Source organism: Nicotiana tabacum, chromosome 7, assembly GCF_000715075.1.
Source record: "Nicotiana tabacum cultivar K326 chromosome 7, ASM71507v2, whole genome shotgun sequence".
Lineage (NCBI taxonomy): Eukaryota > Viridiplantae > Streptophyta > Magnoliopsida > Solanales > Solanaceae > Nicotiana > Nicotiana tabacum.
This window is the reverse complement of record NC_134086.1, coordinates 96,163,204-96,180,530: the sequence shown is the minus strand read 5'-3', so window position 1 is coordinate 96,180,530 and position 17,327 is coordinate 96,163,204. Positions and strand designations below refer to the sequence as shown.

Genomic DNA, 17,327 nt, shown 5'->3' with positions numbered 1-17,327 from the left:
AGCCGAAATAAATAAATGCACAAGTAGCGCATAAAATGCATCAGAATGGTCTTTTAATTTGGGCACACCTGTCCTAGAAGGACCTAAACCCTATGTTGAGTCCCGAAAGACAAATGCACATGATGCAAATAAACATACCTTCTAGGGATCTGGCATGAGGCTATGTCATTCTAGGTTCGAATCCTGAGGTGTGTTATTTTAGATATGGCTTACCCGAGTGGACAACTCGAGCCGAGGGTGGAAACGTACCAGGAACCAAAAGGCCATCCTGCTTGTAACTTTATTTGATCCTCTTTCTAAATTAGGGGTATGACATTCTAACAGAAAAGAAGCCACGTCAACATGCACTTCCCAGAAGATTTAGAGGACTCGGAAAGAGGAAGGGTGGTGTAACATTTTTATATACAGATCACAGAATATCAAAGAGGTAAATGAGCGATAATTAGCGTATTAGGCCCAAATATGTAATATTAGACAATCACAAGAAATCCAAACATAACAGTTATTCTAATCTCGAAATTTTAAAATCTGAACCAGAAATTTGGGTTCGATCCCCAGCAGAGTCGCCGGAGCTGTCACACCTTTGCTTTCGAGGAATAAGGAGTTTTTTCCAATTAAAGTGACATTATTTGAATTGGGATTATTTATTTAATTCAGAGTCACCACTTGGAATAATTATTATGGTGTCCCAAGTCACCGGTTTATTTTAAGATCCTAAATCGAGGAAATTGACTCTATTGATGTTCCGCGAACACAGAAGACCGGGGTAAGAAATTCTGTTAATCCGGGAGAAGGTGTGAGGCACTTCCGAGTTCCGTGGTTTTAGCACGGTCACTTAAAAATTAATACTTGGCCTAATTATCTGATTTATTACATATTTTAAAAAACATATATTGTGCATTTTTTTACTTTCGAAACCGTTTTTAGTTTTTATGAGGTTTATTTGAACAAGACGCGATGTCGCGCACTCGCTGTTTTTGTACACAATATAAATCATGTCACGTGAAATATACCCATGATTCAAAACATGTTGATTTTAATTATTTGAAGTTAGGGTCGAGTCACGTGAAACACAGACTCTAATTGGGGAGTATGTATCATGACTATGCCACGGGAACTGTACTCATAGTCACGATGTTTATTATTAATCGCGCCTAAAGCAAGCTACGATGTTTATAGAATTCATTATCTACCTAGTTTCGGATTTGATGTTACTACCGGAGATTATCACATGAATGTTGGAAGTAATATACGTCTGTATCAAATAAGCCCAGCAATGTTTGAAATAAGTGATCTTTTTCGTAAGGTCTAACAATTCTGTCACTATGCACCTTTTAGGGGGATATGGCTCAAAAATACTTACTAAAAATGGATATTAACATGAATCAATGACTAGAAACATTGTATTGGGGGAATTTGAACTAAGACGAAAAAGGCTCCTTGGTTTCTTTTTACAACACACTAAGTTTTAGCTTTTAGGAATTCCAATAGGGACGTGGGCCTTCGAAAAAAATGAGCCCAACAATTGGATTTCATCTATGGGACAACGCTGACACTAACGTGGTATGCAGTAAAACACAAAGTGTGAAATTAATCATGAATCATATAGATTGTTGGACTTAATTCGATTTCCAAAATAATTAATCATGAATCATGTAAGTTATCAACTTAACGTGATTTACAAGGTAATTAATAGTGAATCATACACATTATCTAACACAACTTGAATTACAAGATTTTCTAGCAAATTCTAGATTAAGGTTATGATCACACTAGCTTTCAAAACAGATACATGATCTGGGCTCCTGTGGCTTTGCAATCTGTCAGCAAGTCTTCAATTTACAAAGGCATCTACAAATCTGCTTTGCAAATCAGCATCTTGTCCACCACATATCAAAACAATAGAAGCAACAAGTGAGGATCCAAATAATTTTGAAACTTTCTTTCTTTTGTTTTAGGATTTCATATGTAAAAGGGGAATTGAGAGACTTTATAACAAATGACATCTATCAGTACGATGCTTCAACAATTAGAGAGTAGCAAATAGCACAAGTATGGCAATTAAGCATTATAAATTCATGAAAAAAGCTAAGCTTAAATGTGACATGAACACCTCAGGTTTTGCTCATAACAGCAAATGGAGAATGGTAAGTGGATATTTACATACCAAGCAACAAAGATACAGAAGGAAATGGCTAAATATGATCAAATTTCGAAAGCAAAACCAGCTTGATCGAATAGGAGCAATTAACAACAGTAATCAACAAATAAACGAAATCAACTTCAATAGCTTATAAAATCCAAAAAATATTTCCTATCACCTTCTTTATGATCTCTTTCCTAAGTTTTTCTCCTCTCTTTTTGTGTTTTTTTCTTCTTGAAATTTAATTTCCTAGACCTATGAGTGATCAATGATAAGAATTGATTTTTCAGAATCAGTTCTCTATTATAAAAATGCAGAGTATGTAGATAAGAGAATGACTAAAACAGACAAGTGTGAGATCCCCTTTTCAATGCACAAATGAATGTGTGTGTGTGTGTGTGTGTGTATATATATATATATATATATATATATATATATGAAAGAGAGCCTGTGAGAAAGGGAATCCGGCAGCATGAAATCAGGGGGAATGAGAGAGGGGAGGGGAATATTTGTAACTGAAAATGTCAGCTCCCCTTCTATTATTAATTCTTTTCCCTTATTCTCCTTTTCTTTTATTTAAATTCTTTCCAAACCCAGACCCCTTCTTTATTTTACCAAAATGGCCCTTTCTATTCCCTTCATTAACTAGATTGGGACTGGGTCGGGCATCCATGGCCAAATGGCCTATAGCAAACCAGCCCAAACGAGATAAAAGAAATCAGAAGATCGAATAGAGAATAGAAAAATGCAACCAATCATATTTTCAATTTTCAAATTAAAGTGATTTTGATAATAAATATTTTAACAATTAATCACAATTTGGAAATTTTATAGAAATGGGAGAAGGAGAAATAAAGAAAACGATGAAGGAATTACCTAAAGAGGCCTCTGTTTTAAATTCATCGGTCATACTGGGAATTGAACTCATCATCAATTGACTGCTCTTATCAAGAGCAATCAATTGATGTCGATTTCGAATTTGTCAGACTTAAGCTTGGAGAGAAATTCAATGATATGAGCTAAATAGGTTCTGCGAATCTAAGATCTAAAAATCACGAAATAGTAGGTTTTTTAGGGAAATCTGTAAGTGAATTAGTGGTGAGGGGAGGTTGAATATTGTATAGTAAAAGTTTGGGTATGTTTGGGTATTGTGTTACCGGGTGGGGTATCTTAGGAAAGGAAGGCTGCTATGGTTAGAAATTTGAAAGAGATGAATGAAATGGAAGGGTGTTTAAGGTTTGGCGGTGGATTTGGACTATTATAAGGGATGGGGATGAGGAGTTCCTAGCCGTAGGATCAGATTAAATGAACGGTCAGGATTAATTGTTACTAAAATAGTATCGTTTGGGATATTAAAGGGTTGGGCCAGATTGGATTTGTGGGGATAGGGCTGGGGCAGATGTTGGGCAGGTTTAGTTTTGAGAGAGATTCGGCAATTAACTTGTTGTCCCCATTAACAAGTGAAGACAAAAGCCTTATAGCCTATGTCCTTTTCTCTATTAATTTTTAAAATTAACACCTACTTAACACCAATTGAACCTATTTTTTCTAAAAATGACCCAGCTAACAATTAAACTACTTTAGATTAATTAAATTGAACCATTTAATTAATCATATGCAAAAAGAACTACACTAGTGTAAGTTAATTATTTTATGATTTTCAATTATTAACTATGCAATCAATATGTGATTAAATCCTAAACATGCAATTAAAATCTTAAACGTAATAAGTGAAAGATAAAAAAATATTTTTTTAGATGATTTTTAGGATTTTAAATATTTCTAAATATACATGAATGTAACTAAATGCAAATAAATGCAACAGAAAAATAAAGGAAAATGCCTAAAAAATTAAAAAAAAATAATCAAAAAGACACCAAGGAATGTTTATTTTTGTAGAGTTTTAGGAGTAATAAAGGTAGGGAAAATATTACGTGCTTACACTGCCGGGATGAGGTAACATTAAATTCCTTTTTGTTTTGACTAACTATTTCTCAAAGTGGGTAGAAGTTGGCGCATTTTCCCAAATTCGTGAGTAAGAAGTAATCAGCTTTATATGAAAAAATATTATTTGCCAATTCGGCCTACCCAAGGAAATAAGCTGCGACAACAAACCTCAGTTCACGGGCAGAAAAATCACTGAGTTTTTCGAAAAAGTGGCATATCAAACTAATAGTCTCAATCCAGTACAATCTAGCCGGTAACGGGCAAGTAGAATCCTCCAATAAGTCCATTTTGAACATCATGAAGAAGAGACTCGAAGATGATAATGGACTGTGGCTTGAGACACTCCCAGGAGTATTGTGGGCACATAGGACAACCCCAAAAATAGGTATGGGAGAAATACCTTAGTCTTTAGTCTATGGGTCTAAAGCAGTCATACCGATCAAAGTAGGAGAATCCATCCTAAGGTACACCAATGAGAGCGGCAATGACAATGACGAAAACAGAAGGCAGGATCTTGACGAAGTCAAAGAACATAGAGACATGGCATATGTAATAATAGTCGCACAAAAACAATAAACAGAACACTACTACAACAAAAAATCCAAGGTATGGTTACTTAAGGTCGGGGACTACGTCCTCAAGGCCAAGACCCAAGCAGGAAGAGACCCCCGAGAAGGGAAACTAGGAGGCAATTGGGACGGACAGTAAAAAATCATAGGCAAGGGAGACAAAGGTTTATTCCAACTGGAGACATCGTAAGGAATGCGCTTACCAAACAATTGGAACATCAGCCACCTCAAATACTTCAACTTCTAAAAAGCAAGGAATGCCTCGTAAGTTGTACTCTTTTTCCCTCACTTGAGTATTGTCTCAACAAGGTTTTCTCAAGGAGGTTTTTAAAGAGGCAACTGTCGGGACGTTCCGAGGTGAAGTACATGGGAATAACTACATTTCATTACCCGACTCCTCAATAATCTCTGAATCGAACAATGAAGGGACTAGATATACTAGGACTGAGACTAGAACGTCATCCAATACCCAAAACATGTAATTTTCTCCAAGATGCCTCAGGGCGAAATAATGTAATCGACACAATATGATTAAAATGAAAGAGATGCCTATTTGTTAGAACTGTTCTCCTAAGTCTCTCAACTAAAAGGTACATTAGACCAGCTCGAACAAAACCCCTCGCACATACATTCGACCAACTCGAACAAGACTTCTTGGCCCTTGGTCACATCTCAACCGAGAGGTACAACGACCAGTTCAAACAAAATCTCTCGGCCCTTGGACACATCTTAACTAAGAAGACATACATTCGACCAACTCGAACAAGACTTTTCGGACATTGTACATAGACCAACTAAGAGGCACGTTCGACCAACTTGAAAAAAACCTTTCGACCATTTTCCATATCTCAACTAAGAAGTATGTTCGACCAGCTCGAACGAACCCCTCGGCCATTTGCACGTCTTAACTAAGAGGTATATTTGGCTAGCCCGAACAGAACCTCTCAACCTATGGCCACTCCACACCTACACAAAAGGCATCCATTCAATTTTCTTGAGTAGAACTCCCCAGCCCCGCAACTATCATAACCCAAAGGGCAACAACAAAGGGAAGGAATGTATAACTAAAACACAACCACATAAACAAAATATATGCAAGAAAGGTACATATAAAACAAAAGCTAAATTTGATATTTAGATAAAGTCTTTATAAAGGAGCACAAAGACACCAATAAAAAATAGAGAAGTACAAAAAGCTAAATAAAACAAGGGTGGAATGTCTAATGACTAGCATCGCCTTGGTCTCCACCACACTATACACCCTCGCCTCGGCTAAAAGCAAAGTCGCACCAGGCACTGTCTTCAAGATCAAGTAGGCTTTTTTCATCATTGTCCTCTGCATCAGGTCGAGGCGTCGGATTCGTAACTACAGGCCAACCAAGCTTCACGAGCTTTAACTATAGCTTCCTCTAAGGTTTTCTCATAGACAAAGCCTGCCTTTCCCAACACTTAGAGCACTTCTACTCTAGCCTCAGCAAGGATCCACTCTTCGTACTGCTCTCGTGGAATTGTCAAAAATTTAGAGTCATGAGAAGTGGAGGATCGTTCGAGAAGTCTAGCATTCTCGCCCTCTGCAACAAAAATTCACTCATGCAGCTCGACATTCTCTCTCGCTGACACACCAATCTTCTCTCGAGCCAAGCATCTTTAGCATCAGCTGTCAATTGAACATTATCCTAGTCCGCACATAAACTTCCATTTGCCAACTCAAGAAGAGCGACACTTCTTCGAGCTTGTCTCCAGGAGGATTCCGCCTCCTCGATCAACTATTACTTACTAGCTACCTCCTTATTAAGCCTATTGACTTCGAACTGGTGCTCATCCAACTGGCTTTGAAATTGATCAACCCGATTTTGGAGGTCGTTGTAATGAGCTTCTATGCCCCTACTCAGCTTGAGCTATCATCTTTCCTCTTTAACGCCCCTTCAAGAGCACTGAACCGCTCCACCTATGCGAGCAACTTGCATCATTGTTTTTTATCTTTTCCCTCAGGGCAGTTACATCACCCACCCCTCTCATGGAGCCTCCTCTCAGCCTCCTTGTACTACCCTAATAACTCCTCATAGTTTGTCCGCATTTTGTAATGGACCTCATTCCGCCTCTTCTCTTTCCGCATATCTCAATCTCCAGAATAACGACCTGCGCATAAAAGAAAAAAGAGTAAGTAAGTGAGATTCAAAAGTGAGCCAAAGCAAAAATAAAAAAAGAGGAAGGAAATGATTTACCCTGAGAGTGAGGCCGGTGATGCTCTTGGAAAGAGTACTATCACTCAGCTCCCCGAGAGTCTAGTGCTCGGCATCGCAGCAGAAGAAATGCCTGAATCACATCCTCGGTATTCTTAAGCAAGTTGTGATTAACTGGGATCGTGATGGTCCTCGAACCCCCCTCAACTCAAACTTCAACCTGAGTTATCCCACTATCAATTATCGTGTGATCTTCAAGATCAAGGTCAAAATTGGATTCATAGTCGTTAGGCTTGGCTCGCTCATTACCCTGTTCGGCGGGCATCTTGCTTTTCCCCTTATCAGCCGAGGAAGCTTCTTGAGCTAGATCAACTGTTGCATCCTCCTCAAGCCCGGGAACTAAGAGATCTTCGTTAGAGGCATCCATGGAGACCTCATTCCCTTTAGACCGCAAAGAAGCCGTGATGTCAGCTTTTTCCAATTGGGGCGCCTTCGGGGCTTCCCTAACATATCCTTCGGCCAAGGCCGCCACATCCTCTTGCACCTCAATCTCGAGGAGACTTCAGATAACCACCATCGGTACACCAGCTCCCCCATCTACGACTCTCTTCTTTCGTGGCCTTAGGTCCATATCTTATGGTGAAATCTCCTCGTATTCAACTTGGAAGAGATCCGTAGGGAGAACCGGTACGGTGGTCGAATCGGAGGCAGGTGCAGATGATGCAACACCCCTCCTTCTTTTGAAAGAAGGTATTGGCGCCAAGTTCCTCTTGACGGCCTCCTTGGCGGGGCCTAGAAAGGGATACAGAAACAAACATAATCAGACCAATGAAACCAAATACAGCTTCATTTGAGAACAAAATATCAACGTTACCTTTCGGGGGGAAGTCGGTTTATACTTCTACCAAAATCTGGACTAATCTCAGATCCTCACAGTATAAGGGAGGACCTGCCTGACCCAATCGGTGAGGTGCACTTCCAACTGGAGGCTCCGAGCAGTAGCTGCAAGATGAGAAGAGTTAATTCACAAAGTCAAAATTCACAATCTCATGAAGGAACGTAGACAAGAAAGAGCACTTACAGGCACAATTTCACGCCTCTAGGAAGTCGGTGACATCAGCCACGACGAACTCGGTCTTCACAAAAAAGAATTCAAGCCAAAACTATCGATTACCTTTGTTGTCCATCTAGACGACCAGGGATTTGCTTCCACGGTGCCGAATATTCAATATAATACCCTGATAGAAATTGGGCATAAACATATACATAAAATGACGCAGAGTGATATCAATGTTGGCCAGATCCGTGAACTTAGAAAATATTTTTATTACCTTCAGAATTCGTCCACCAGGATGCCGCAGTAGCTAATGGAGTGTCCAGAACCTCCATATTCACACTAGGAACACCTCTGTCATGAACACCAAAAGGAAAACTAGACATGTTTGTAAAGGTATGGAATTTAGGGAAGAAAAGGGGTTCAGAAAATGGGAGAAAGCCTTACAGAAGGTGGGCAAGGAAAGAAAATTCTAGCAGCGAAAGTGAAGGAAGGATTCAAATAATGGTGATATAAAGAAGTAACTTTGAGATTCGAAGCAACTCGTCATAATGGTAGCCACAATCAAAGCGGCAGAATCAATATGCGAGCTACGCATGGACTGACATGACGCATTGGGAACATACGCCATCGTGATGCTTGACGTCACATCCCAGCCGCATCAGTTTCACTCTAAAGGTTACTCGAAAAACAAAAAACAGCAAGAGTTCAAAATATGTGGCTCTCATAATGCCACATCATCCACCTCTGGCGATGACCATGTCCATTATTATCCACTTATCAAGCTCGTCCCTGAGGACGACCTCGACAAGCCGAAGGATTAACTGTATGGGCGAAAACATTATTTTATGTGTTTGTCACGGTCAACATTAATAAAGCCTTTGAAGGTTGTGATGTGTCAACATAACTCCAAAAGTTCGAGGACAGATGTGGAGGATAAATCATTATCGAGGTCAAAATGGCTTGACAGAAGAGGAAGACGAGGACGAGCATCCATCTTCGGTACAAAGTGACAACCTATTTTAGGATTTAGATTCCCTATAGAATATTCTAATAGATATTATTTTCTTTTGTATTATTTAGGGTTTGGTATACCTGTGCTCTTATAAATAGGAAGAGGTGTAGATCAGAAAAGGGAATCAAACCTTTTGTAAATAATATCATTTACATTTTATGTACAAGATTCTCATTTTATTCAATAGAAGCGAAGCTTGACTTTACACTTCCTTTCTTTTATCAATCTCTCCCAATCCAAGGAGAATCGCAATATACGATTACTTATTATCATCCATTATTGTCAGAAAACACATATGAAGATTTCATCCTTGTCGGGTGATCCATGTCTCATTTACTATTTAGAAGCCCCTTACTATCATTTATTGCTCTATTTTACATTTATAAGCCTTTATTGCTCTATTATTACCTCAAAATTGTCTTCTTTAATATCTCATATAAATATTCGGCTTAAAACGCTAGATCTGACATTGAATATTGATATTGGTTGAGTATGATTAATCCTATTTTTCAACAAATCTAAATGTATAAAATCAAAATCTATTTTTTGGTTCATACACATAGCTTAATAGAAGCACCAATCGAAGAACCCGGGGATAAATTCCGTTACATCAATTTCTGAGAGCTCCAAAAAGATTAAATTCCGTAACATGTATTACTAAAAGAGAAACCATCAGAACACTACACCATCGAGAGTCGTACGGGTCAGAAAGTGAGCTCTAAGCATATACATTTGAAATGTGATTGGTCTGGTTTTCTTTATGTAAAGACCACAAGATTATCATTGCCAAAAAGACAACTACTCATCAAACGTACGATTCGAGATTACTTGAAAATTCAGAAATCAGAACAAAAAACGGAACCTTGTATCATTTTGTGAAGTAATTATGAACCGATTGGGTCCTAGCCTGTGCCCCCACCATGTATAGGTGGATTAAAAAGAAGAAAAAATCAAAGAACTGCGCAAAACATGGAATACTCACGTGTAAAGGAGAAGTTAACGAAAAACCAAATTTGTTCATGTTTCCCAAATTTAAAAGGACGAATTACATTATTGCCTTTGATATTATAAGAAAATAAACTTTGGATCAAACTTACGGGATGAATTGTGATAAATATTCTTAGTGAACAAAACAGTTAGGCTACAAACTACTTACTACATTATAAGCAGAATGCAGCCAGACCATTTAAATAGCAAGCAACAAGGAGTAAATGGTCATCCACTTAGGGCTGCTTATAGGGCGGATCAAGCGATTATTTACTCTTAACGGTTCGACTTATCGGTTATCAGTTTTTAAATGCATTAATCTATTAGCCACCTGATAAAATATCGGGCAAATTGATATCAATTTAGCTATTATCGGGAGGTTATCGAGCGATTTATCGGCCTAATTCAATCTATACTAGAAAGGACTATTTTCTGCTGCTAGAAGGACTAATGATTGTGAGCACGTGATTTTTGCTTCACGGGACAATCGCTCCAAAAGAAATAAAAAATAACGACAATTGATCCTGTTGTACAATTTTTGGATTTATTTAATAGCACTTCGTTAATTATTTATGACTTTGGCCCATTTTTACTTTATTAAAACAAAAATAAAAAAAAATGTACGTGTCATGCATAATCTGAACCGTAACATGGTTGTTAAATAGAAAGGCATAAACAGGCATCTTTGTCCGTGATTTTGTTTTGTTTGATTTTACCTGTTTTGAAATATTTTTAGTGTGTGTGCAAATAATTGTATTGAGTGTGTATTTAATTTTAATTTGATTTTTTGCTTAGTTTTGTTTTTAAAATAAATAAGAAAAAGAAATAAAAATAATAATAAAAAAAAATCCCTTCTTCTTCCGGATTGGGCCAATTTATTAAAATTGGCCCAAACAAACAACGCCCAAACCAGGCCTGCCCGGTCCAGTCCAACCTGATACCCAGGGTGTCCAAACGACGCCGTTTTAATCCATCCTGATCTGGGCCGTTGATCTCAGATTGATCAACGGCCAAGATCACCTCCCCCATAACCCACTAATGCCCCGACCCGTTTCCACCCGGACCAACCCAAACCCCTTCAGGTTGAAACGACACCGTTCCCCATCAGCATAAAAATCCTGGCCCTTCATCGCATCTCATCCAACGGCCAAGAATCGACCCCACACTAACTATATAAGCCTAGGCCTTTACCCTGCCCCCTATCCTAACCCCCAGGCCTTAGTCGTCCCCTCCACAGACCTCAGTCCCCCAAACCCTAGCCGCCCCTGTATACTTTCGCCATGAAAGTCGGCGGCATGGACGCCGGTGACCTTCCCCTTAACACCCTAGAATCCCCTTGCCATCCTGAACATGGATCTATTAACCATGTAGTCCGAATCCCTTCCCACCTTCTCGAATCTTCATTTGAAGATTCGAGTCAAAACTCGATCTACACAGTTTAACCCCAGTTTCACACCAGACACTCCCCAGACCCCCCTCGTGACCAAACCATACTTGGTTTGGTCCGAATCTGACCAGGGAAGCATGAATCCCGGATCTAGTTTTCGAACCTTAGGGTTCCTCGTCACTGGTCCGTGTCTTGTTCGAGCCAAAGAAATTAAGGCCTAATGGACCTTAATCGAGGTGTTTCTCATCTGAGAAACACTTCGATTAAAGTCCGTTCAGCCTTAAGAAAGGTCTGTCCAAATCCGAGTTCAAACTTTTGATTTTTCGAAGTTTTAAGGTGAGTTTGCTTTCTTTCCTTTACTTGTTTTAGTCTGTGTGATTTGTTTTAAAAGTCTGTTCATGTTTGTTTTAATTTTATCAACTTTTGTTTGTCCACTTTACCTGAACCTCTGTGTTTGTCTGAATCCCCCTCCTATTCTGATAAGGCATATGTATTTGTTGTGCAATTAGTTTGAATTCCAAATTTGTACTGATTAACTGATTCCTCGAAGTACAATTCTGTTTAATCAGTATAAGTCGAGTCATGTGTCCTATACTTTTGAATGTCTGATTTTTTGGCTACGATTGTATGTGTTAATGCTAATATAGTCGAGTCGACATATGTCGTCAATTAGTTTCAACTGTCTGAACGAAATAAATCGATTTGCTTCTGTTGAACATTGCCTGAATCAATTAAGAACTAAGTTAATTTACTTATAATTGTTAATGTGATTTCAGAAACCTAATGTTTAGTCTGTAATGGTAATCCGAACTGGAGGGCATGTGCACAACATGGGCATAAAGGCCCTTTTGAATTAAATAGTTTGACAGCATGTGCTGTCAGACTACATCCTGCTGCCCATGCTTGCTTTTAGTTAATAAAATGGGAAAGATAAGTCTGCCAGGGAATGTTGATGGGTTTTAATACTTAATTAGCTAAAGTGGAACTGAAAAATGGAAGGCACATGGGAGGGGTATGTTGATATATCCTAAACAGGCTGTTGAAAGGGGTGAGGTGAAGGCTTATAAAAGAGGGAGGGCATCTGATAGAAAGAGAAGACTAAGAAGAAGAGGGGAGGGAGGCACACTGTGAGGAGTTTTTGAAAGAGAGAGTTTGAAATACATACAAGGAGATACAGACATAGAGAGACATACAGACATAGAGGGATACACAGACTGTGAGGATACAGAAATAGAAAGAGAACAAGAAAGAGATAAAAACAGATTAGGAAATCAGAAACTTGGGCCTGGTTTTGTCTGAAGTTTATCTGTTGTCAATGTGTTAGGCAGTGTTGCTTCTTCTGAGTTTCAATCGAGATTATTGTTAGTGTTTGTTGCATTTGGTATATCTCGGAATTAGATCGTCTGGAGTTTTGTTTCCATCACACTGTGTGCTGCTTCATTTGGCTGCTTTCTCTTCAACTATAGCTCTACTTCTTGCAATAGAATCTGTTCTGCTGTGTTGTTTCGATTGCTTCTGTTATTGCTGCTGCACCTGTTGCCATTGTTACTCTGCTGATTTCCCCCTTCTTCAAATTGTCAAATATTTCCAGGTACACAACTCCTGAAACCATGTGTTGTTGAAAGTTCGAAGTTGAAGCAGAAATAAAGAAATGAACATCTGTTTATGTTATAATACTGGTGTTCAAAATAGGTTGAATGCTAGTTTAGCTTGTATTTGTTTAACTGCAAACTGCAAACATTCTGTATAAACTAACATACATTCTGTTTGAGATGAACTATTAGATAGCATTGTTTGATAGTAATGACAGTATGACATAGACAGTATGTTTGATTTAGTATACATTCAGTTCAGTATAACATTCTGTTTGATTTAGTTATGACAGTATAACATAGAGTTATGGCAAGCACTTGTATGTATTTTGCCCTGACCATTGAATTGACAAATCTGTGGTACTAGGTCTGGGATAAATGTATCCCAAACAAACTCTCATGCAGTCACATTAAGAGTCTGGCTATGAATGCCAGCTCTCCTGTCAGATTATTTGTTCCGACATAGGTTCGATATCGGGTCTCGGTATAGACTCCTTGTTTCGAAATGATGCGATGACTGTTGAGGAAAACTAATAGTCGTTTTGAATTCAATTAGTAGTAATTTTCCTAATAAACAGCCAATTTCGTTTATCAAGTTCAAATAGGTTAGAGTTTAAAAATAAAACTTGGAGGTCGTTAAATATAACTCAGTATATGTTGTTAGTTTGCTTGCAATCTCACTTAGCAAATTAATAAGCGTATTCACTCGATGAAGACAAAGCATGAGGTAACTCTCACCTCATAAACAATCAATCAGGTAATCAAACAAATTTAGGTTCGGCAAACATAATAAAGATTCAGTCTGTATTTGTTCAAACAAGTAAGTTCGGTATCATCTTTCTTTTTTTAGAGACAAACGTAGTAGAAATGTAGTCACTGTAGGATACCCTTCTAAAATAATGACACGAGCCTCGCCAAATAAAAATGCAAATTGCGGGGCCCTCAATAAATAACCATAATAAATATTTAGAATTCAGGCTAGGCCGTTTAGTGAATCTCACGGCCTTCCACCAAATAATAACGCGCTAGACTCTTCAGGCACGGTTTAAGTAAATTATATTCTTAAATTCGGGTGCACATTGATGAGACCCAAATCCAAATCTCAACGGAGTCAAAATGTGTTAACAACTACGGGTGCATTGATTGTGACGTGGTTTGAGATGCATTTTCGCGACGTTGCAATTCTATAAAAATAAATGTAATAATAAAAGCGGTTTAAATCTAATAAGAAGCACATAAGTCACAACATGTATTTAAATCAGATATTTAGCCATTATAACAATTTAAGCGACCATGCTAGAACCACGGGATTCGAGGATGCCTAACACATTCCCTCGGGTCAACAGAATTCCTTACTTAGAATTTCTGGTTCGCAGACTTCATTTGGAAAAGTCGAAAATTTTCCTCGATTTGGGATTCAAGATAAACCGGTGACTTGGGACACCAAAAGTCAAACCTCTCCCAAGTGGCGACTCTGAATTAAATAAATAATCCCATTTCGAATATTGTCACTTAAATTGGAAAAACTCCACCCGCGCATTTAACCCTTTGGGGCCGGGCGCGCAAAAAGGAGGTGTGACAGCTCTGGCGACTCTGTTGGGGAAGGTAACCCAGAACCACTGGTTCAGGGTTCAAGAATTTGAGCTTAGAATAATTGTTATATTTGGCTTTATTATCTGATCTTTATTACATGTTTTTTTGCATAACGTGCTAAATATTGTCTTTTACCGCTTTGATATTATCTGAACTGTATATAAACTGTGCTGAAACCTCTCTTTCCTTACCTCCAGGGAGAAGCTCGCTGGTCGAGACTCCCTATTCTGTTAGTGTCTATACCTGAAATAAGAAAGAGGTCGGACAAGTTACAAAGCCGGACGATCTCGCGGGTCCCCGGTACGTAGCCCCCTCATCGACTCGAGTTGTCCGCTCGGGTACACAGTCTAGAACAAATGCCCAGGTTATAAACCTAGTATAACGAAACTTCATGCCGGATCCCTAGTAGGAACGTTTATCTGCATCATGTTGCATCTGACTTAGAGGGGCTCAACACAGGGGTTGGGCCCGTCTAGGACAGGCAACCTGAAATGAAAAAGACCACCCTGCTGCATCCTATTTGTTTTGTGCATTTATTTGTTTCGGTTCCGCATGCTGACCGGTTTCTAAAAAAAGGAAAATAGCAGCGTAGGGAGATATTTACTTATTTTGGAAAAATAAAACCAATGTTCAAGTATTGTCAAAACCTCGCCGGAATTTTTCTAAAAAAAAAACAAATGAAAACAAAATTTGTCTTTTTATTGAGAGTTATTAAAAAAAATAATATAAAAATTTTCTTTTTTTTATCACTTTCAAAATCAAAAAAAAAAAGAGTATTTATTTTTAAAAGTAAAAAAAAAAACAAAAATTCATAATTCAAAAAAATGTGTTGTTTCTTTTGTAGTACCCCTTTTATAAATTCAGACTAATAGTCCAAATATTGCCAAAAAAAAATAAAAATAAAAATATTTTCTTTAGTCTTTATCTTTTTTTAAAAAAAAAATAATAAAAAATACTTATTCTTGATTTCTAGGTTTATTTGATTTTCTCTATTCATGATGTTCCCGAACTACGCCGGTTTGATTCTCACCGGATGTGAGATACGTAGGCAACCCTCGTCGGGTTCAACCCCCATTTTGGCTAAAATAGCCAAAATCAAAAAAATGCGTTTCAAACTTTAAAGAGTCGTAAATAAATCGGGTGACGCTGTTTTGTCATAAAAAGCCGAATGTTCCCGAAAGGGACGCCGGAAGGCTGACTTTGCATAAACAGCCACCTTTGGGTCATGTTTAGCATTTTTGTCCTGTTGACCCACACAGCCTTAAAATCTTCGTCCCCGAAGTGTTTAAAGGCCGTGTTCAAGACTTGATCCCCTCTGTAAAATCTTTGAGTCAGTTCGTTTTGTTAAAATCACCTTAATAAATGTGCAGGATGAGCACGATGCGAAATGAACATTTTTCAATAATGACCAAAATCCCTGTCAAGTTACGGCTATGGTGGAATGATCTAGGTGTTGAAGGACAAAATGAGGTTAAGAAATACCTGAAAGGTCTTGTAGGTTTATTGGAAATCCAGCCTCGGGGGGATATCATAAGAGCTTTGGTTACCTATTGGGACTCGGCGCACAATGTTTTCCATTTCTCTGATTTTGAACTCACCCCAACTTTGGAAGAAATGGCCGGATACATCGGGAATACTGAACTTCCCTTGAGGGAAAAATACTTGGTCGCCCCACGAGTCGTCACGGTACATCGGTTCCTAGATTCATTGAAGATACCTAGAACAGTCCACAACACGGATCTGGCAGCCGGATTCTGTACTCCATGCTTCATATATGATAGGTACTGTCATGAGGGGGGATTCAATAATCCAATCAACAAACTGTGCAGCAAAGGAGTTCGTCAGAAGTGGGACGAGCACAGACGGGTAGCGTTCATGATAATATTCCTGGGCCTTCTGGTATTTCCAAGGAAAGATGGAAACATTGATTTGAAGATATCTGGGGTCGTCAGTACTTTACTCACGCAAAGTGACAGTACTCTCGCGCCTATGGTGGTATCCGACATCTTTCGAGCTCTCACAGCTTGTAAAGCTGGGGGAAATTTCTTCGAAGGTTGTAACTTGCTCCTACAGATATGGATGACCGAGCACCTCTGCCATCATTCCGAGATTTTGAGCCATGGTTCCCCGGAAAAGACCCGCATAGAAGAATCTTACACGAGAACCAAAGAGATCATTTTGCCCAAAGGAGTCCTGGCATGGACCTCGTTCTTTCAAGCTCTTACTGCCAGCCAAATACAATGGACGTTGGGATGGTTTCCTGTTGATGAGATCTTATATATGTCGGCGGCTAAAACTCATTTCTTGCTGATGGGGCTTAAGAGCATTCAACCTTACGCACCCGGCCGAGTTTTGAGACAGTTCGGAAGATGCCAGACAGTACCTCATGAAGAAGATCTTAGCGCTCAAGCAGTTGAGATAAGTCCTAACGGACAGTTCCCAGAAGCAAAGATTCGCCAAATCTGGAATGAGGGTCAATATTTGAAATCAGATACTTGCGTGCGGGATCGAGCCAAAGGAGAAACGGCGCCAGGTTACCTTGCATGGTACAGAAGGGAACTTGAGCATGAAAGGCCAGCTAAGAGACCCCACATCCGGAATTTCACCGAGTCATCGCAAAGGCATTGGGATTGGTTAGCAAAGGAAAGAGGCTATTGTGCCGAAATCAGCAGGTTAAAGCAACAAGTAGAAGGCATGAAATACGAGCACAACGTGCAAATTGCTACCAATCTGGGAGAGCGGAACAGGTTAATTCAAGAAAATGAAATGCTCAGGGCCCAGATCAAACAGATAAGGGTGGATGCGGATAAACATCCAAGGCGTCGATCAGACGAGCACTTGATAAAGAGGCTAAAAA

General features: G+C 38.9%; 1 long non-coding RNA gene across 1 annotated transcript; it reads right to left on the bottom strand.

Annotated features, from left to right (window-relative positions):
• Positions 1-1,702: 1,702 nt before the first annotated feature.
• LOC107789270 (uncharacterized) lies at positions 1,703-3,355 on the bottom strand. Its single transcript, XR_001648816.2, has 2 exons — positions 3,020-3,355; positions 1,703-1,878 (listed from the first exon to the last, which is right to left on the bottom strand). It is a non-coding gene; the product is annotated as an uncharacterized LOC107789270 (long non-coding RNA).
• Between the last annotated feature and the right edge of the window lie 13,972 nt (positions 3,356-17,327).